Source organism: Ornithodoros turicata, chromosome 1 (assembly GCF_037126465.1).
Source record: "Ornithodoros turicata isolate Travis chromosome 1, ASM3712646v1, whole genome shotgun sequence".
NCBI lineage: Eukaryota > Metazoa > Arthropoda > Arachnida > Ixodida > Argasidae > Ornithodoros > Ornithodoros turicata.
This window is the reverse complement of record NC_088201.1, coordinates 192,980,471-193,003,374: the sequence shown is the minus strand read 5'-3', so window position 1 is coordinate 193,003,374 and position 22,904 is coordinate 192,980,471. Positions and strand designations below refer to the sequence as shown.

Below are 22,904 nucleotides of genomic sequence, written 5' to 3'. Positions count from 1 at the left end.
TTATTGATCAAATTTCTATGCTTGTGCTACTTTTTCGGAAAAACGGAGTGAAAACACCACCACATTTCACGCGCACTAGAAATTGAAAATGCACTAAGAGGACAACACTCTTTAACATAATTTAATATCTCCTCAAAGTTACGCATGGGGCTGCCGCAGTGGCGTCGGTTGTGGCAACCACGCTCCCGTCACCAGAGATATAACGTGATCCTCTTTGCAAAACACCTCTCATCACATCGAGACAAAACCAGCACTGTTCAAATGGAAAACACCAGCAAGGAGAGCCACACTCGCTCAAAAACAGAGAACACCCTTAAGGCTGATTCACGATACTGCGTTTACGGTCGCGTGCAGCGTTTTACATGTACCTTCGCTCTATCCTGTAGGATGTTTCATTGTAATGATTCGCTGTCAGCTTACGTAACACGCGAGCGCAACCGTAAACGCAGTAGTGTGAATCAGCCTATAAAAGAGCATGGAAGGCACCTGGAACATATATTCTTTGTACTGCGTCCCATAAGCATACTACCTTCAAGAACCTTCACGTAAAATAATTCGCTTGGGAAGTGCGAATTTGCCGAGGAAATTACTGTGCAAGAGAACCAGCGGCTCCTTGCATCTCGTGACGCCATGTGACAGAACACTTTTCTTTGGCCACCGAGAATCACCTGCTAGCGAGACAGACCGGTCGAGACGCGAGGACGGGACTTTGCCCCCAAACCATCAGAGATCCTTCGCAGGTACCATTTTCATAAAAAGGATTTTTAAAAAAATGGAGAGAATATCATGGACTACATCGCTGAAATACGGTGTCTCTGCGAGTTTTGCAACTTCCAGGATCTGGATAATATGCTCAGAGACCGACTGGTTTGTGGAATCTAGGATCAAACGCTACAGAAACGACTATTTGCCGATCCTCAACTGACGCTCAAGAAAGCGATGGACCTTGCATTGGCAGCAGAAGCAGCGTCACGTAACGTTTCAGAGCTACGAGCATGTGACAAAAACGTCCTTTATGCGGGCGGCAAGAACAAGAGACTTGCAGGTTCTGAAATGTCACATGAAACTTCTGCCAGACAAAGGGTAATATAGAGACAGCATGTTTCAACAAGCAACATTAACTCAGGAAGGACGACCAGCAGTCCACTTTAGAGTTACACAGCGTCTTAGACAGCGCATCCAAAACCGAAGAGGTTTATGATATGTTTCATTTGGAAGCGCCAGTCCACTTTTCACGGACTGAACCTTTTCGAGTCGAGGTCAAACTCGACGGCAACCCTGTAACAATGGAAGTCGACTCGGGTTTCAACCCATCAATCATAAACGAAACAGTGTACAAGCGACTGTGGCCATACAACCCGTCAACGTTGTTCTTCGTACGCGGTCTCATGACCAGCTCCCAGTGCTTGGTTCCCGAAGTGTGCAAGTCCAATACCGCGACAGAACGGCCAGAAAGCCTCTGCTCGTCGTACAAGGTTCCGGACCTCGTCTCCTTGACAGATCTTGGTTTAACGACTTGGGAATCACTCGCTTCCAGTCTCTGCGACAAAGTGGCGAAACCTCAAGGCTTTCCAAGGAGGACTAGGGCAGTTCACAGGACCTGCGGTGTCGGTTGACATCGCTCCGGGTGCTATTCCCATTTTTAAGAAGTGCCGGAATGTACCGTTCGCACTTAAAAAGACGTGGATGCAGCGATTGACAGAATGGTACAGGACGGAGTTTTAGAGCCGGTTGCATGCTCAAAATGGGCAACATCGATTGTGCCTGTGTGCAAGCGGGATGGAACTATTCGAATCCGCGGTGATTATAAATGCACGGTGAACACTGAGTTCGCCGGATACGTATCCGTTACCTACAGCCACTGAAATCTTCGCCATATTATCATACGGCAAACTGTTCACGAAGTTGGACCTTAATCAGGCTTGCCTGCAACTGCCCCTTGACAAGAACTCATCAGATATCCTGACACTCAGGGTCTGTTCACAGTAAAGCGTCTGCCTTTCGGCGTTTCGGCAGCACCCGAAATTTTTCAACGCATGATGGTCACCATGCTGAAAGGGATTCCCGGCGTAGCAGCATTTTTGGACAACGTCATAATCTCCGGTTCCACACTCCAGGAACACGACCAACGTGTTCAAGCAGTACTCGACAAGCTGGGTCAAGCAGGCTTGCGAGTAAACCACCACAAGACACTGTTTGCTAAAAATGAGCTAGAATTCCTCGGTTTTCACATCAATGCTAAAGGGATCCAGCCTTCGAAAAGCAAAGTTGCACACACACAATTCACAATGCTCCCGAACCTACGAACAAAAAAGTACTGCAAGCTTTCTTGGGGCAGGTGAATTTTTATGAACGGTCCCTAGAGAACAAGGCCACGCTACTCGAATCACTGCACCGACTTCTCGACAAAAACGCTAAGTGGGAGTGGACCAGCCAGCATGCAGTGACATTCAAGAAGATTAAGAGTGCTCTGTCCGAAAATCTACTTCTGACGCACTACGATCCAACTAAGCCGATTAGTCTTGTTTGTGATGCTTCTCCTTATGGCGTGGGTGGTGTGATTTCCCACGTTCAGCCAAACGGACAAGAAGCACCCATTTCTTTCAGTTCAAGGACGCACCTATCTGTGCGGAACGGATTGCAATAGAAACAGAAAAGGACGCCATTCACGGCAAGGTACTCAACTGGACAGAGAAAGGATGGCCCGAGTCAGCAATAAAGGATCAATCATTTCAACCGTTTCAAGTTGGGAGGAACGAGCTGTCACTCGTGAAAGGTTGCATCCTCTGGGCGAACAGAGTAGTTATACCACCGACACTGCAGACAAGCGTTATGAGTATGCTTCATGTAGGGCATGCCGGAATAGTGAGAACGAAGGCTTTGGCAAGGATTTACGTGTGGTGGCCCGGTATTGACAGCGATATTGAAAACACGGTCAGCAGTTGTCGGTCCTGCCAGATGACGCGCAACATGCCTCCACGAGAAACTCCGCACCCACGGATTCCGCCATTCGGACCCTGGTCACGGGTTCATCTCGACTGCGCAAGACCTTTCTATGGACGAAACTCCCTGGTGGGAGTGGACACTTACTCACGTTGGCCCGAGGTCACACAGGTGTCATCGCTGTCCGCATCAGAGCTCATCAAACATTTGCGACGGATGTCCGCTACTCACAGACTTCTGGAAGTGATTGTCACAGACAGTGGCACAAGCTTCGCGTCAGCCGAGATGCGAGAATTCACGAAACTAAATGGAATTCAACACGTCTTCACGCCAGTCTACCATCCAGCTTCTAACGGCTCCGCAGAACGCATGGTACAGACCGTCAAGTCTGGTCTTTCAAGACTGCAAGGGAGCGACTGTGAATGGGTAGACTGTCAAGGCTGCTATTTTCCCTGCGGTCCTCCCCGAGTGCCACAACCGGAAAGACACCAGCAGAGATCATGTTCGGGCGCCGCCTTGGAGTTCGACTTGACCTGCTGCGACCTGCTAACGACAGACAACAGGACCTAAAGTTGCCTATGGCGGCGCGAAGGTTTAACAGAGGTGACGCGATGTTCGTACGAAGTTACAGAGGGGCAGACAAATGGTGCTCCGCGACAATTACGGCGACAGAGGGCAGCTGTATCTACGGAGTCCGACGCAGCGATGGATTAGAACACCGCGTACACGTGAATCAGATACGCCGTCGTCAAACGAGCGGAGTTGGACCTCACCAAGCAGATCTTGCGGACGTCGACAACTACAATTCAAGACGCACCGCAACCGCTACGCCGATCAAGCAGAGAGCGGCATCCAACATTCTTTTACGGATGCCCCATTCCTCATTAAGGTTGGAGGGGATTGTTGTGTATTGGTATGGGTTGCCAGCCCAAGCAAGGCAATATGAGACGGAAGAAACGTGAGGATCGCCGTTTCCTGTCTTTGAACTCTGAATGGACTTTGCGCCGGCACTTACCGGCCACTTGGAGTCAGTTGGTTCGAGCGTCTCGAACAGAGACGTTCCTTGTCATAGCATGAGTGTTGTAACGAATCCAACTGGACAATAAAAGAACATAAAAAGTACGTTTTCCATTTGAAGTTTTCCAAGAATGGGAACAATTAAAAGTCAGGAACGCCGATTTCCCTATGTGTTGAAAGGGTTCTGATATTCAGAACGAGTACATGCAACTGCCCCCAAAACGAACCTTCGCTTCTCAATTCTGTCTTCCTATAACGAAACTTCATTAATCAAAGAAACCCAAAGAAGGCATGGGAGCAGCCATTTTTGTGACGTAGATGTAGAAATCCTGCAACATCTACATAGATGGGGTATAGTGCTTCTGTGAGGCTTTCACTGACTTTTGTAGTGGCTTCTCCCGTTTGCGACAAAATCCAGTTATGGCGGTGGGCTATGAGGGTTCCGTCCGACTATGGTGAGCTAGAATGACTGGTGGGCTTACCGGTCTATCCAATGCATGGAAGCGCGGCCGTGGCACCTGGCCACGTGGAATTGTTTACATGGATGCGCTGGCGCTCGGTACCGGCCTTGCGGAAGGATTTTTGTGCGGATCCGAAGTACTCTTCTTTTTCGAGTCACATGCCCTTCCCATCAAATTCAGAGGTTCGCACCGCGCCGGGTAAGAAACCGAACACTGCCAATGGATGGCTTATCAGGGCGTCACGCTCTTGCTTAGTACAAGGTCGTTGTTTGCCCCATGTGGTTCTCCCTCTACCTCTCTCTCTTGTAATTGATAATTTGATGCTTTACGTTGTGACACAACAGTCATCATAACCGTCCTTCATAACCTTCCTTCACGTGCGCCCAAAGCTGACCACCACATCACGCCGTATTTACGTTCCCTGAAAAGGCGGCGTGGTATTCATAAGCAACTTACACCCTGCCGAAAAGCTGATAGCGTCCTCGGCCGGAACCGATTCCACAACCTGTCGCCAAACATTTTAGGGTTTTAGGAAAGGGACCTCCATAAATCCCTGATTGTAAAGTACGGGTAAATTTGGTCAGAGGAAGTAGAATGGCTATTCCTTGCAATCTAGCCGTGATTATTTCCTCGCGTTCCAAATCGGCCAACGTATTAGGACCATATCCAGGCTCAAGTATATCAGGATAGTGTATTGAAGGGAAGAGAAGGGCCACTACAGGATCTCACAGTATCACCGAGACAGGACGGTTTGAGTAGAGAAATCAGCAGGAACAAATCGTTGGATTTTATATTTTTCTCACATCATTTCACACGGTTTTCCGAAACCGTTTCTCTCAGTGACTCACAGGGTAAAGCATAGGTCGGATTCTTGCGCAATGCAAAAATTATCGAGCTCGACTTGGGGTCAAGGTTTATGATGCGTATTCTTTCACATTGTATTGGGCTGGGAAGTGGGCGGAATAAGTAGGGAAGAACACTAACTGTGCCTCAACAGCTCCTAAGCAGTTTTCGACGGTTTAGGCAGGGGTCAGGCCCAGGTAAACTTTGTCGCTTCAGACACTGGCCGGTAGACAAGCGCATAGGGTGGCGCAGTGCTTTACCGCAAGTATCGTGCTTTACCGATGATTGCCTCGTCAGATACGACGATAATATGTACTACACCCCAATGTATATGATACATTACGTTAAAGCATACGGCAACAACAGGTGCAACATCTCCACTTGTTTTCGCTTCACGATAAGCCACCCAATGTTTTCGTGCCTTTCTATTCACGGTGTTCTGAATCCCCAAGCCCCTTAGCATTTGGGCCCCTTAGCAGGTGTACGTACAAGTGGAAATAACTTAATATGATAATGCGCCTGCTGTCACATCATGACTCCCAATTTTGCTCGCTATTTTGAAGAAGTGAGACTCCATGTAAGACCAGAAGGAAGTGGGTTTCGGGAACCCGCTACTTAGTGTAGAATGTACGTGTACATCTCGCACTGGTTTTATTGTACGCACCAACGGAGTAATAAATTGTCTGTTATAAATAATGTAATATTTTTTGTATGTAGCTAGCTTGTACTCAGTACTCAATAACAAGAAATGGAAGTACGTCGCTAAAGTTGCAAGTAATAACGACAAAATAAAATCTGCAGTAAAATGAACTTTACAGCGTCCTTGTTCCGCGAATATTCACCAGCGGGAACGCGTGAAAGTGCGGGTAGTCGGAAAACAATATTGGTGATTGAATTAAGAAAAAAACAAACTATATAATGAAATAGCTTCGTTCGTAGCGGACACACAAAACTTTCCTTCAAAAAGAAGGTGAAGGTAAAAGCAGCGGCGCTCGGCATGCATCATGATACCTGATAACAGCAAAAGACGATGTGTTTGTCGAAGTGATAAAGATTAGTGATCCTGAGATTACGGGTCCCGGATCCTGTATCAAAACAGGACGGTATACACTACCTCTGTAGCATAAGAGGTGGAGGGCTATTTCCGAGCGATCTGCCTGCCTGTCTTGTGGCACGTGTTCCTCGGGCGGGGGAGAGGGGCGAGCGTCCTGATCCGACTCCATAGGGAACTGTGCTGACATTTGTTGTTGTGCTGCCGTGTTTGAGGAGAGCAAAACCTCTAGTCCTGCGTGCTTGTCCTGCTGACCGTGATGGGTCTTCATGATGGGTATCATCTTCTTCGTACAAGCTTCGACAAGCTATACATGCGCAAAAGAGAACAATCACAAATTCCTCTCTTAGGGGGGGGGGGGTTAACGTTGAGTAGAATAATCAAAAAGGGACATACAGCGTCATTGCTCGTTCCATTAGGAAGAAGAAGAGAAGAAGGAGAAGAAGGAGAAGAAGGTAGCAGCAGTAGGTAGCACTATGGTGGTTCAACTCTGGACATATCGGGAACTTTTGCTTCAACACGTCCCAGCTGTAAGCAGGTGTTGAATAACAACACCAAGCTGCGGGAGATCAGTTGCACAAGGAGAAGCAGCAATGAGCTTCTTATAAACAAAAGATAAAACTGCACAAGGCGAATAGATATCGTGCCATCTCATCAGAGTATTCTACGGGTGCTATCTATAACATAGTCAATGTTGCATCGAAAAACATGTGTGCACTACGTGTAATTGTACGCCTTAAAGTACAACTTTTGCACGTATTTCGAAGCATGTTACTCAGACACCGTTCTGGAACAGTTCATGACGAAGTATGAAAGCTACACGAGTCCAAACGAGTAGTTAAGCTGTTCAACTCACCTTCCTTCGTGCTCTCGTTTATTCCTAACAAAAGAAGCTGTGAGTGAATCGACTTGTTGCTGTGTACTCAATTATTCCGTAAGTTATGATCATAAATGCTGCAGTAGAATCCCATTCTTCGAAAGTACGCGCTGGTTCGTCTTGGCATAGCATCTCCCCCGAACACAACCGAAACAAGCGGACATCCATATTATATTCCCGTCAGACGGGATGTAGTGACGTCACGGAGCTATGGAGAGCACTTTTGTGGAGGAGAGAGGCCCCTAGGTGGTGTTGGCATTCTGCAACCTGGACAGGCCTCCATTCATACTGTGAATCATGTTGGAGTTTGAGCTGTAGTGCTCTTGTTTGTCTGTGTGTTTCTCGTCCGCGCTACGCCGTTTTTCGTCTAGGAAGTACCTCAACCGGCTTGCCTGTATGCCGGCTTGCCTTGCCGGCTTGCTTGTGTAGCTTGCTTGGCTGTACTACTCCAAGAACAGTCGCTCATGCGCACTCGTTCAAGTTGCCTTGCCTGAGGTATGGAGAGGGGGGAAAAGACAACACAGAAAACAGCACAGAACATCTCATCTCGGTGACTATCAGTAACTAATGCCCGCGAACAGAGAAGTATGCGAAGACAAAATGAGTGATTGGGCCGGTCACCGCCCTCGCTTTTTTTGCTCTCATGCTGTTGCCATGCGCAGTGGGAATGTCTTCTGTCCTTGCCCATAGCGCCGCCACTGATGAAATCCGAAAACAGGCTTGCAGAGATGGCAAGTTTTCGGTAGTTCAAATTTTTGTGGAAATAATTTATTTAAACTATTTAAAAAATGCACTTGAGATAAAAATTAGAAACCTTTTGCGTCATATTTGTGAAGGTTTGCCGCCCAAACAGCAGGTTTCTATCAGCGTACCTCATTCATTTGTCTAATTAGCGTAATTGAACTGAAAAGATACCAACGAAATGTAACGTTTTTTGCGCTAATTAGAAAGCTAATTAGAAATTGCTAATTAGAAGACACATGGCCACAACACCCCATTTCAGTGGCAATTACAGGATCTTTCACGATCTTTCCACAAAAATTCGACACCCGAAAGCTAGCCATCTCTGGAAGCCCGTTTTCGGATTTCATCAATGGCGGCGCTATGGGCAAGGCCCGGAGACACTCCCACTGCACATGGAGACAGTATAAGAAAAACAGAAGAGAAAGGAAGGGCAGAGACCGGACCAATAACGCAATTTGTCTTCGCAAGCTTATCTGTTCGCAGCCATCAGTTACCGATAGTCACTGACATCGGATATTCTGTGCTGTTTCCTCTGTTGTCCTTTCCTTCTCTCCATACCTTAGGCGGGGCAACGTAAGCGAGAGCGCCTTGATGAGCGACGGTTTTTCTGCAGTTTTTACGTGTTTTCCGGGGTCACATTTTTGTGTAAAAATCGTGAAAGATCCTGTAATTGTGACTGAAATGGGGTGCTGTGGCCATGGGCTTTCTAACTTGAACGGGGCCCTTCTCTCTCTCTCTCTCTCAATGTATGCGCCAGGAGACAGCCATACAGAATCAGCCGGGAGAACGCCGCCTATATTTAGCTCCTGAAAACAGGCGCAATTCCGAAAGCTGTTGGCAACGCTTGCTCCGCCGCATTCGTTGGCTACGGGTTATCTCACTGTTCGCTCCTACCCAGGCTCGTAGCCAAAGCTGGTCGAGGCAGCGGAGGTGGCAGTGAACGATGGCGAACATGGACGCTTGGCGTGTGTGCCGTTTATGTGTTTCACGTTTGAGCACAGGCCTTGTTTTCTAATTAGTGTGCTGTGTACATACGTTGCTGTACCCAACTTATGCCATCCGCTAAGCTTACCGGCGAAGCAGAGCCCTGCTGGGGGAGCGCTGACAATTCAATATGGCGCTCCCGTCACCCGTGCACCGGAATGCCAGAGATAGCCATATGTTTTAGATAACTAGCTCGGTGCACGCCCTACCTATTGCATAAAAGAACCTGCTAATAAACCGTGTGCGCAGTCGGCACTGACACCCGAACCTGTCGTCATGCGACTTGCCGATACATGGTGTCAGAAGTGTCAGGAGTGGCCGATTCTTCGCGCAGTAGTGCCTGAGAGATGGTAGGCCTCCATCCACCAGACGTCTTAGTTGTGTCAGGTAACGTGGCAGAGAACTGTCGGAATTTTAAACAGACGCTCGAGCTATACCTGGAAGCAACAGAAGTTGACGGCAAACCTCGGACAGACAAGGAGAAGGCGGCGATACTCTTCCGTTTGGCAGGTCCGGAAGCGGTGGAAATATTCGACACGTTTACACTAACGTTTGAAGACAGGAACAGCTATGCCGCATTGCTCAGAAAGTACGAAGACTACTGCACTCCAAAATGCAACGAAACGTATGAGCGGTACGTTTTTCGGACCCGAATGCAAAATTAGGGAGAGTTATTTGAATGCTTCTTCAGGGACGTGCATCTCAAGGCACAGTCCTGCAATTTATCCACGCTGGCAAGCTCGTTCATCCGGGACCAGATCTTCTACGGAGTGGGGGACTCAAAGTTGCGCGAGAGGCTGCTGCGAGAAGAAAGCGTGACTCTTGAAAGAGCGGCGCAGCTATGCAAAGCAGCTGAATTAACGGAGGAGCACAAGAAAGCGTGGGGCAACACTGAGAAGACTATTGAGCCTGTGTCTAAACACAAAGCGCAAGGCCCAAAGGCCGGCAACAAATGCTCGAAGTACAACAGGCTGCACGGACCCAAGAAATGCTTGGCGTAAGGAAAGGTATGCCATAAGTGCAAGAAAAAGAACCATTTTGCCGTCTGCTGCAGGTCAGCAGGTAAAGTTTCCGACGGTGTTTTCTGCGAAAACAATCAAGCTGCTCACGAAGACTTTACTATCTTGGAAGTAGGTGGAGGAGGAGATAACGATCACTGGATGGCAACAGCATCGGTGGCGGGAACGGACGTACGGCTGAAGGTAGACACCGGGTCGCAAGCGAATCTGATGCCGCTGTTCATGCAAGGTATATCTAAACTGGTAGCGAAAACAAGCGAAAATACCAAATCAGACCCATCGGCAAAACCACCAGCAAGAGGCGCGAGCGATCCTGGGTGTTGACAGTGGATGTACGGTTGTAAACAGAAAAACTTTACAACATGGACGTGGCTTGTGTGTGTACTAATAGGTTATTCATAATTTCAATGTAGAAAAAGCTTTCTGTTGCCCTGCTCGTGCACATATACGAGATCATCTACCACTCCAGTACATTTCCGTATCCTGCTCCTTTGCGCATGTGTCACAGTTGGGTCTGTTTATCCGTGCGTCTCTGTATCCGTACCGTGTGTCCGTGCATTGTAATACGGAGTTCGTACACTCTTTGGGTTAAACAGGAAGCGACGTTCACATCTCCGTGCTGTAAATCAACATTAACACAAGTGAACAGATGAATACAATGATCCCATGTTGCTGGACCCGAGAAAAAAAGATTTCGTCATGGGACGAGCGGCCATGATGGTGTGAGTGTGCGTGGACCCCAGGTACATAAACGAAAGCTTGAAGCGGGATCAGTTCATCGTCCCGAAAAGAGAAGAGATCGAGGCAGAGTTAGCAGGAGCCAAGTTATACTCTAAACTTGATGCAAACGCAGGCTTTCACCAAATTCCGTTTGGCGATGCCACATCCCGGATTTGTACGTTTGGAGCTCCATTTGGGCGGTATCGCTACAGGAGATTATGCCGTTTGGCATCTCATCTGTACCAGAAGTCTTCCAAAGAGTGATGACCCAAAATTTTGACGGATTAGACGGCATCAAGGTGTATATCGATGACGTGTTGGTGTGGGGCACAACGCGAGAGCAACATGACTCGCGACTACGTAGGGCTGTTGAACTTGCTCAGCACGAAGGATTAACGTTGAACAAAGAAAAGTGCGTGTTTTGTGTTCAAGAAATTACCTTCTTGGGTGATAAGATAACCAGCAATGGAATGCAGCCGGATCCCGGAACAATGCATCGAGAGTGCTCACATATTCCGAAACAAGGTACTCTCAAATGGAAAAGGAGGCTTTGGGCATCGCGTTAGGCTGCGAACGTTTTCACGCTTTTGTGTATGGTCGTCGAGTGTCCATAAAGACAGACCACAAGCCCTTAACAGCCATTTCAAAGAAAAATCTTGGTGACATGCCTCCACGTTTACAACGGTTCTTCATTCGTCTCATGAAATACGATTACGAGTTTCAGTATGTTCCAGGAAAGCAACTGCAACTAGCCGACACACTCTCTCGAGCGCCACTGGCGTATGGGACACGGAGTACGACGTGGAAGTCACGCGGTGTGGACTCGGTTTTGGTGAGTGACTATACGTTAGAACGTCTGAGAATAGAGGCTGAGAAAGACAAAACAGGATGCACAGCTTTCAACAGGGTTAACTGGAACGCCGCTTCGACCTTCTAAACGCGAATAGAGCCCTCTAGCGGTGCCTGGTTGAAATAAGGAAAATAGTGTTTCGTCTGTCCCATTGGTGCTGCTGGGGTGTCCGCCTTGCTATGAACTGTTGACTCAGCATTACCCTCAGTTGTGATTACAAACATGACGTTTCGTTGAGGTTGTGGCAATGTATGTATGGCCGATATCGAACGAATGCGATGCCGTGAAGTCACAGATGTAGCGATGTTGATCGCGTTCGCTGAGTGGGGCGTCTTCAGCATTGTGATCAAACAAACGAGGATGCACCGTGTATTAGAGCCCTGCACGGGCCCGGCCCAACCCGCGGACCGAGCCGGGCTTGTTATTGGCTGTGTGCTCCGCACCGGGCCGAGCCCGGGCCGACAAAATATCCTAGCACCGCGGGCCGGGCCCGGGCCGTTAAAATACGCAACCACAGCGGGCCGGGCCGGGCCGACAAATATGTTTCCGAGAGTCAGGCCCGGCCGGGCCACGCAGCTAATTCCACACAATGGAGATGCATTAGCTCATATCATCATGCGCTTGCGTCATTCCTGTGCATATTTTGCAAAGACAAGCAAGGGACGCTGCATTAGGCCAATGATTTGACCCTTTAGAACATTCTGAAAGCCACTTTACAGGGCTCCTCAGTCCTTACGTATTTCACAATCACTTGGCAAAGCTTGGTGAGAGGGGTATGGACAGGGAGAAGGAGTTCGTCGACAGCATCCTCTACCTCCGCAGAATATTGACAGTGTAACGATAACGCCCATGCCCGCGTACGTTCTGGATTTAATTTTGTCTGGTGCGGTCATGGTGTTAAACCGCCATCACTTGTATGTTTGTCTTCATTCCTTATAAATTTACTGATATATTTGTTTGATAATCGCCAGAAACGCGAACGTCGCGGCTGGAAACACTATGCCGGGATGTACTCACCGGGCCGGGCCGGGCTCTATTTGCTTAGATTCCGGGCCGGGTCGGGCTCTAGTCACTGGGTCACCGGGCCGGGCCCGGTCGTACCGCATAAAAATATGAAGGTCCGGGCCCGGGCCAGGCCGGGCCATTTTTCGATGCGCCCGGGCCGAGTTGGGCCCGGAAAAGTCGGCCCGTGCAAGGCTCTACCGTGTATAGTGCAAACGTATTGGGTTTACATTCCATCTTCGCTTGTATCACTGAGATAACAGCATCGCATCCCTGCGATATACACCTTTATACATCTTTACATGATCGCCGTAAACGCAAAGAAACGTCCGGACGATAACCTGAGTGGAGGGTAATACCGAATCAGACACCGCCGCAGCACAAGTGGGGCAGTCGAAATACTATTTCCCTTTGTTTCTCATAAGCATCGCTAGGGTGCCTCTCTGTCCCTTCCCGCGGTCGAAGCTGCGTTGCAGTTAGCTCTCCTTCGAACTGTACGTTTCAAGGAAACATGCACTGCTTTTAATTAAGTTGTTTCCACATAACAACCCGTATCTCTCATCATAAAGTTGGAGCAATAGAGCCAATGTTGCCCGTGCGCCCTAAAAACTACAATCGATCATCATTAGCACAACGTACTCACATTTCTGGCTGCGCATATTAAAAGCCAATTGCAATGTATTGCGTAGGCTGACTGAACTGACGTGTAAATACACTCCCAATTATTATTAATTCCAATATCGTATCGTGCAGTATCGTAGATAGAACAATGCAGAACAAGTGAAAATATATGGAAAAATAATTGAGTAATTGAAACCTATCTCTGCAACAGATCACCCATTAGTCTGCAGCTCTCCATACAACATCTTACTCCACATTGTTCCTCTCTTTTTTCAGTCAGTCACACAACAGCAATCAATCATAACGTGCGATCAGTAATATAAAAGTCATTATGTCCCAACGTTCAGCAGACTTCCGAGAGACAAAGCTGCTTGCGAGAAGAAGCATTGGACAAAGAAAACAGGTGAGAAGTTGATGATGGTGTTTCCCAAAAGTTTTTGCTGCTTCGTGCTGTAAGTTTCGTGGGGCCCACGAGACAGCTACACGTCATTCGTGATGTGGAGTCCTTCTTTTTCAGAATGATAATTCTTGGCTTTGTATTGCAAAAAGTTGTCAATGATGTTATCTCAACCAGACTCGACCAGAAGTCCGGCAAAACGAGTCACACACCTTTCGCGATGGAACGGTTTCTTGGAATTGGGAATGGTAGTAACTGCATTCTTTAACTTGGGTATATTACCAAATACTACAAATACAGTGCTATAATACACCGTGTAGCGCCATATGATGTGGTGCCACAGAATTATCGATGAACGGTGCAGAGCATGGCAAAAGTAACAACCCGGAAAAGGACCAGGTATGCGGAATTGTGGGACACGAATCGCGGGAAAAAGGTATCTTTAACAACTCCAGGCATTTTGCCAAAAACGCTGGTGTAAAATATCTTTAACCACTCCAGGCATTTAGCCAAAAATGCTGATTTTCATACAATTTATATAATATTTGCGCGCCGTCTTTATGGATGTTTTGAATTGCTCTTGTGCTCAGATAAAAGGAGAGAGGGTGCGCATTTCATTGGCGAATGTTTATGTTTGTTGAAAACCTTTCTTGTTTCTTTTACCAGTCTCATTACGCGAAAACTTTCATTCAGACGAATGCCATTAAATATATCCGTATAACGCCGGAACGAATGACAGTCAAATTTAACTCATGACGCACTAGAGGCAATTTTTCGTGTCCGTGGTGCACGGGTGTAACTCCCGTAACTTTACAGCCGAGCATGCGAAATGCTCTTATAGCGCAGCATAGCTAGCTTCGACAGTACATGGGCTAAGGATCTTTTAGTTACATTTATTGGCTTTTTAAAATGAAACTGTAACGTAACCGAGCTATTTTAATGTGGTAGCTGTATAGCCAACTAGTTAGTTTTCAGAAAAAATAACTGTAACTAACTCAGTTACCTTTTTGCAGGTAATTGTACATGTAACTTCATTACTTTTTAACTTAAGTGAGAGTAACTCTGAGAATAACATACACATAACTTCCTTGATGAACACTTCTTTAGTGCAATGAAGCCACTGGCTAAGCACGTTTCGAAAATCCGAGCTATCAAGTAAAGCACTGCAGTACGAAATCGGTGGCCAAAATATTTCACTATATATATAGTGATATTCATGTTACAGAAGCATTTCGTCAGCACCATTCCTATCTGTTCCCAAAACGCGCATTTCTTAACTAAAATCATTCAATCAAATTTTATTTCGGAAAGGAATATCTCGACGTCCTTGGTAATTGTGGTAACGTGGGCTTTCGAACTTTCACTAGGAGCCAACGATGTCATGTTTATGCAACGGACCCGCCATTTAATTTCCGATTACTTAAGTTGTCTGTGGTCATCACGATATCCTGCAGTTTGAAATTGTCAACACCTTTGAGAACTGCATGCACTTCGAATTGCTATGTGTCCGTCTCCATTAAACATGTTAGGATATGTTTTTTTTTTATGCTCTCATATGATTCAGTCGTGATAAAAGAGATTTTGTTTAGGCTGAGGAGCCAGCGGCAAACACGCTATTGGTAATGATGCACTGCTCATTATTCATACCTCTGACGTTTTATCGGACGTTATTCATTTACAATCGTAGTAGTCTGCTCAAGGGTTGGATGGCACTAACGGTATCTATCATATTGTCATGCTGAAGACACGGGGCCCTATGGGAGATTCGCTACCTGTCTACACTGTTAGAAGAAAAGGTATAGAAGAGGTATAACGAAGGGATAAACCAGGACTAAACTACCATATTTATACCTCATCACCAACGTCTATACCCCGTTTAAACCATGTGGGAGGTATAAATCGCCGAGGCTATACCTTCAACGCCAGTTGAGGGTATAATAAGGTATTTCTCTCTTGCGTTTATACCTTCGGTGTTTTGTATACCTTTAGATGTGAACCTGTGGTACCACAGTAATTATAGTGGTGGACACAGTATACCATTTCAGCTAAACAGTAATTTAATTAGGAAACACAGTCACCAATACAGTTGCATCGTAATTAATAAGGGGAATGGTTTATAGCTGCGTGCTATTTGTTTCTGAAATGACCAAATCTACGCGTCCTCACTCATATAGTTGCTTGCCGGGCGAAGGTGCCCCACACTTTGCGAAGCCACGATGTATTATACCAGTATCTGTTCTCCACCAAGTACCTGTATCTGTACCAGTATCTGTTCTCCCACGTTGCTTCTTGCGTTGCGAGTAATCTGCATGAGCTCTCCTCTACGTTTCACACCTGCACTTTGTGAATATGAGTTTGTGGGTACGTTTGTGTGCGTGCGTGTCCAGGTATTTTCTTTCTCTTTTTCCTTCTTGAGGTAGTTGTTGTTATTAAAGCCCTTGTCGCTCAATATTATTTTGTTCTAATTTTGTTACGAGCTGCATCAGGGAAGTGCCACCCCTATATAGCGCTGAAAAAAATCGAATATTCCAGTTTTTCAAGATTACAGCCCGGGTTCGAAAATATACCCTCACGGGGATATATGTTTATACCATGAGGTGCAAATAATATACCTTCAGGGAGGTATAAAGTTACTATACCTCGGAGGAGGTATAGCGTTTATACCTCAAAAGGTATGCGCCCTAGGACAAGCCGTTTATACCCTAAAAGGTATACATTTTTCTAATAGTGTAGATATACCTTGCCTGCACCACGCCCAAGTAGGACGAAATGGTCGTCCGCAGCCGGGACGGCACGATGGCATCAACACATTCCGCGTGTGCAGGCATAGAGCTTCTGCATTTTTTTTTCACTTGTATATATATATATATACATATATAACCCAACCAATACGTCAAATATGTTATACTTCTCCGTAGCTCTTTTGGCTAACGTACTTTAATCATTATTTATTTCCAAGGCTGATCAGTTCATCACCAAGGCCTTATTCGGAATGGCACGGGCTTACGCCGTTCTCTTGCTGATGTGTTGTGTGACCTTGCTTATCATTGCTGTGGGCAGCACACCAGTTACGTCCAAAGGTGGGTAAGTTGTGCTCACGTTCTTTGCTATTGATGTCATGGCGAGGAAACATGTAACTGAAAAACTGTTTATTGGGATGAATCCCGGAACTTGCAGAAACGGGAGCGAGCCAGCGTGCGGGACACGATGATACGATAATAACGATGGCAATCGTCAGTCTCACAATGTGATATTGTGTGTATCAATAAGATATGGTGCTTAACCCAGCATTGCTCATAACACTGTTTCATTCACCAAGCAGTCTATCGCCACCACCACCATGCAAAATACTTATATACTGAACTGTTTAGAACAGTTAATGAGCATGCCATTAGATGGCGTCTCACTGAAAGGATGTGAAGGCAATAAAGAGGACGTGTTTATTTTATCCAGGGGCACGCGGGATATCGTTCTCTTTAAACCTCGCATTCGCCCGTGACTTGGCCGTCGCTACAAGCTGTGTTTTGGCAGTACGACATTAATGGCGAATTCGAGTGATCATTTCGTAGCGACTTTTTTTGCCAGATCTCGAGCAGTCATGTTCGCTTGTTCGAAATGAAGCAATCTCGCATGTTCGCGTGGTGGTTTCCGAGCGCTTGGAATTTGCCAGCTAGCACTTTTTGCCCGGTCTCAAAACGAGCAGCAGATTGGTCAACTGTACGTGGTGTCGTCACATCCGCACTGCAACGGTGTGCGCCCCCCCCCCCCCTGCGGTGCGTTGTATATGTATGTGTTCTCCAGAAAATGCCAACTGCTCGTGGAAACATTTTTCCTAATATGTGTTGGTGTTGCTTGTTGGTTTCAAATTCGATGCTAATTGTTACTTGTTTTCTTTTTTTCTTTCCCCTCCGATACACATCCATGGTTTGTGAGTTTGTGCGCGAGCGTCTCCAGATATTTTCTTGTTTCGTTATCGTACCGTTGGTCCTTTTTTTCGTCAAAATTTGTGGAAAGCTTCGCTGGAAAACCGCATTCGTTTATGGCGGTGAAATAAATCGAATATTACCACTTTCGTCAATTATACCACAAGGTCTTGAAGATATACCCTCTAGAAGGTATATGTTTATACCCTGAGGTGCAAGTAATACACCTTCAGGGAGGTATAAAGACAGTATACCCTGAGGACGGTATAGCGTTTATTCCTGAAAAGGTATGCGCCCTGGGACAAGCCATTTATACCCCAAAAGGTATACATTTTTCCAGCAGTGTACGTCATGTATAACACACAAAATATATTTTCAGTGCAGCGTTATGCTCCAAGTGAAACCGGCGTGTTTGTATGGAATCAACGTTATAGGTAATAATAGGTATCATCAATAGGTATAGGCTAATCAATAGGTATAGGTAACGGCAATATAAGTATGAGACTTATTTGTCACTCTACCTATTGTGAAGTGGCTCAAGAAGACGCATGCTGTGGCCACCGCGACAAAAGATGGATTGCGTAGCGTAACCCAGCGGGAGCTCCGTCCATAGACACACGTCGAATACAGCTGACACATAGCTAACGCTATTTTCGCTTTCAAGTAGACAACGGTAAAAACGCTTTGCCGAAATTGTGCTTGTTGCACTTTCATGAGCGACCACATCTGAAGCGTACACGAAAGTGTCATGGGATGGTTCGATCGCGCTGCCTGCATATGGAGTGGCTGACGGTGCACGGAGTCATCATCTAGCCAATTTCAACACTGGTGTGATACTCAGAATCGCTTGCAAGCGAAGCGACGTCGCGATTCCGACGATTTTAACATAAGTAGCGCTCGCCCGCCTCTCCGACGCCCGCTGTCCAGCTGTACGAGAAGACATGTTCTCATTGGTGTAATTACGCGTGACGTTTTCGAGGTGTTTGCGGAGAAGGACTTCCGCAATCCGTCGAGGGATATGTTTTATCAGATTGCTCAGTGCATACAAGTTTCGGAATCGACCGGGATGGACTCGATAATTCTTTAAGGAAACAAGCCGTCTCAGAAGCACCCCTGACGCCGCCTTCAACCTTTCAGACACATACTCATATTGCATAACTAGAATTCCGCGTTTTGGATTCTATCAGAAAAGCGCAGAATATAAATGAATGTCCGAGGAAACACTGGGGGACTAATCGCTGCACTCGTTAAATTTAACAACAACAAAAAAAAGCTGTGTTTTTATGACTTAGGTACCGCTACTTCGCCATGTAGGCATAAAGTTTTCCGTATCTCAAGCGGGCCAATTTTGTATTGGCTTTTGGTTTTAAGGTTGTGCTGAGGCGCATAGTTTTAAGACTATGTTGTGATTTATATTCCCCGATAAATTCGGGGTAAACCACGCAGCTTTTATGAAGCTCTCTCACTTTCACGTCTCGGGGGTTTAATTGCCTCCACCGCTCGCCAACTAACGAGGGGCGGGGCTCTCGTCAGAGAAGGCAATGTAGGCGATGAAGCCTGAGAGCACATAAAGACAGTCGTTAGCCGAACGACACGGTTGGTCGTTACGTTACGCGACCAAGATATAACGGCTTTGTCCCGTTAACGAAAAAAGCGCGTCACGCATCATGGGAAACGGGTCACGTGTCCGTGTTACGGACACGTGACACGCTTCCGACAGTCCTATTGGTCGGACAAAACGTCGGTGCAGCCTAGCTGGCAGCCTGCTCTGGCCAGCGAAGCCTACGCTGCCTACCAGCTTGCGTGGTTGAGTGGTTAGCGTGCTGGCCATGTCCCGTCGAGACTACGAAGTGCCCAGGTTAGAATTCCAGTGCCGACTGTACTGTCTGGAGTTGTTCCTGTGTTTTCCTCAGACGCTTTCAGACATATGTCGGCACAGTTCCCTTGGAAGCAGGCGCAGGACGCGCATTCCCCTAGGGACTTCCAGTCGTGACGTTGGCCACCTCTGTGAGGCCGACAACGGCGACAGCGGCTTGTGCACGTTACGAGCGCTCACGTGTTGCGATGTCACCGCAACACGTCACGTGAGCGCTCGTAACGTGCACAAGCTTCACGAGGAGCACACATTGTGACCACAGCAAAGCATCGATAAAGTTGCTCGTTTCGTTAACCTGAACAACTGCTTCAGCGGTCTTGTGTCGTTAAAGTGCCACTCCGCACTCAGAAAACTCCGTTTATTTTATTTAGTCCATCAGAAGAAGGTACCTCAATAATTCTATACGCAAAATTGCAATCCTGTTTTCGAACGCTGTGCATTTCTGTCAATTTGTGAAGATCTGTTGAGCCTCCACAAGTTTTGATAAGGCGACGAGCGAGTGGCGAAATCATGACCCCACAAATTGCGATGATGTCATGTTCTGGGGAGGGCACTCGTCTTTTAGCAACGACGCCGGCGTCCTGGGAGGGTCACGTGGTGGAGATATCATCTGAGGCTGATCGGAAGAGGGGAAAATGGGACAAATGAATTATCCCTCCTTAGCGTTTTCTCGAAGGTTGCAGCGTTCGGACGATTTGTCACATGGAGCTCTGCTAACGGAATGCAAAAAGTGACCCCAAGGGAAGACGCGGAGGGCAACAACGTTGCCACATGAGAACAAGGCGCTATGTCGGAGCACAATATGCCGTCAAAGTTCTCAAAAATAAAAATTAATTCTCTCTACTTTTCGCGCCACGTACTGCCAGAATACCTTACAGGAATGTAAAGTGAGACAAGACAAGAAAATTTCGGTAACGTAACATTGGTAGGATTCTGAAGACACGAAATTTAATCCGTAGTGGCACCTTACGTTGAAGGTCGGCAGCGATAAAGCCGTCTTAAGCGCCAGTTGGCTTCAAAAAAAGAAGAAGAAGAAGAAAGAAGGGCTCTCTGTCACCTTAAAGGAGTTGGGACGCTTCCGTAGGTGTGGTTAATAACATCATGGACGCACTGTACTGCACGGCAGAATGCTGTAGAAAAAAGAATTATTCTACGTGTCTCAGCGTGGTACACGCCCTCGAACACACTCCCGAGCAGAGCGTAGACGTCAGAGAGATCAGGGTTCCGTCCGTTCCCAGTGGCAGTCGTAGGCACTTGAGTTCTCGGGCGCTGTCATATTGGCGGCTGCGAGTGCTGTGATGTCAGAGCCGCATGAGTTGCTGCATTCGCGGTGCCCATTTTGTCAGTTTCTATTACTCTCTTCGCTGTGAAACTTTCAATACAGGTTCACATCAGTGCAAAGAACCGTCTTTTACGTTTACGTGGATGATATGCCGCAACCCCTTTAAGCTTCAACGTATGCCTTAAATAATAATCCTACTTCAATTTAGGGATCCTGTCGCCGCTGTGTTTTAACATTCGCTATTGTACTTTGTACACGAGATGTCTGCAATAAATATGCATTTTACTAATCTTTATTTACTTGCAGCAATGACGCTCACAGCCGTGCCAAGCGTAGAACAACAGCCTGCAAGCTGGGTACGTGCCAGACACACAATTTGATGTACTGGTTAGCTAAACCCGAACTGGAGCATTCCGGTGGAACAGGCGCACACAGCTTCGGCCGGCGAAAGAGAAGATCCGTTCCTGATAAAAAGCAGCTTGTGAACCTTTTGAGAGGAAGTGCTAGACACGGATGAATGCGGAACCATCGAACAATATCCGAAGATGAATCGTTGCGACAAGGTGCCTCAACCTGCTACTTTGTCACTTCTGGTACCTTTGGGATAAATCGAATTACCTGAATTGAGAACGTTATTGATCAAATTACGAGTCTTGTGCCAGTTTTTCGAAAAAAAAAACCCGGAATGAAAGCATTACAAGATTTCACGTGCACTGGAAATTGAAGATGCGCTCAGAGGGAAACACTTTTTAACATAGTTTAATTCTCCTCAAACTTACGCACGGGGCTGAAGCAGGGGCTTTGGTTGTGGCAACCACACTCCCGTCATCAGAGATGATATGATCCCGTTTGCAAAACACGTCTCAGCAGGTCGAGACAAAAACAGCACTGTTCTAATGGAAGACACCAACAAGGAGAGCCACCCCCCCCCAAAAAAAAAAAAAGATATATACAGAGAAGACTTTTAAGGCTGATTCACGATACTGCGTTTATGGTCGTGTACAGAGTCTTACGTGTACCTTCGTTCTATCCTTGCTGGGTGATGAGGCTATCGTCCCTTTTAACAGCATTTTTAACTTCTTGAAAGACACCGGGATAGTCAATCTCGTGTAATTTTGTATAGCTATTTTATGTATTTTTAAAGAAGTTTTTACTGGACATCGCATAGAAGTTTAACTGATCACATCCCTATCATTGTTCACGCACATATTTAATTAATCATAATTTCACCACAGTTTTGGCGCACTATGACCTTAGTTGTCTGTGCGCCATAAAAACCGGAATCATCATCATCATCATCATCATCATCGTTCTATCCTGAAGGATGTTTCATTGTAATGATTCGGTGTCAGCTTACGTAACACGTAAGCGCGACCGTAAACGCAGTAGTGTGAATCAGCCTATAAAAGAGCATGGAAGGCACCTCGAACATATATTCTTTATTCTGCGTCACATAAGCCTACTACCTTCAAGAACCTTCACGCAAAATATTTCCTTTGGGAAGCGCGAATTTGCCGAGAAACTTACTCTGCAAGAGAACCAGCGGCGGCGACCTCGCCCAAGCGACTCCTCGCGTCTCGTGACGTCATGTGACAGAGCACTTTTCTTTGTCCACCGAGAACCATCTGCTAGCGAGACAGACCAGACCGGTCGAGACGCGGGACGGGCGGCGCGTAATGCAACAGCGAAAAGAAAGAAAGAAAGAAAAGAAGTCGCTGGCCTCAGTATTGGCGAGGCAAATGACGTTGCAGACGGACTGGTAGCCAACGAGAAAAGCTTTTCCGACTAGCGAGATTGAGGGGGGGGGGTGTGTGTGTGGGGGGGGGGGCTCTCTTGCAGTCTAGGTCTACGCGCTGCACTCGACGTTTTTGTGCGGCACCCGACATATTTTTTTTTTCTCGAATCCTTCCGAAGAGTGAGGAGCGAGCACTGATTCCTGGTTGGTGAGACAAACGAAAGACAATGTGGATAATTCAAAAAAGAAAACGCGCAACTCTCAGCACACATAACCGCTGTTTCCGGTTCCAAAAACGGAACAAACGCAATCACTTGACCTAAAATACATGTCAAACACACTGCTTGGCGTGAATCAGGTGCAACAAATGAAAGCATATGCAGGAAAGAACAAGCATCACCAAAAGGGCAGACAGTGTCGGGATCCGGGACATCCCGAATCCCGGCTGGATTTCTTGACTTTCTTCCAGGATTTCTTGAAGAGAATATGCAATGTTGCAATATGCAATATACCGTTGGCGCAGTTGCGACGCAGAGCTGTGGACCAACAAAGGAGATGT

The 22,904-nt window shown here is 46.8% G+C and overlaps 1 long non-coding RNA gene across 1 annotated transcript; it reads left to right on the top strand.

The window, feature by feature from the left end:
- The first annotated feature begins 13,445 nt into the window (after nt 1–13,445).
- On the top strand, nt 13,446–21,266 carry LOC135378909 (uncharacterized). The gene is made up of 3 exons (XR_010418626.1): nt 13,446–13,535; nt 16,489–16,613; nt 20,917–21,266. It is a non-coding gene; the product is annotated as an uncharacterized LOC135378909 (long non-coding RNA).
- Nucleotides 21,267–22,904: the final 1,638 nt, after the last annotated feature.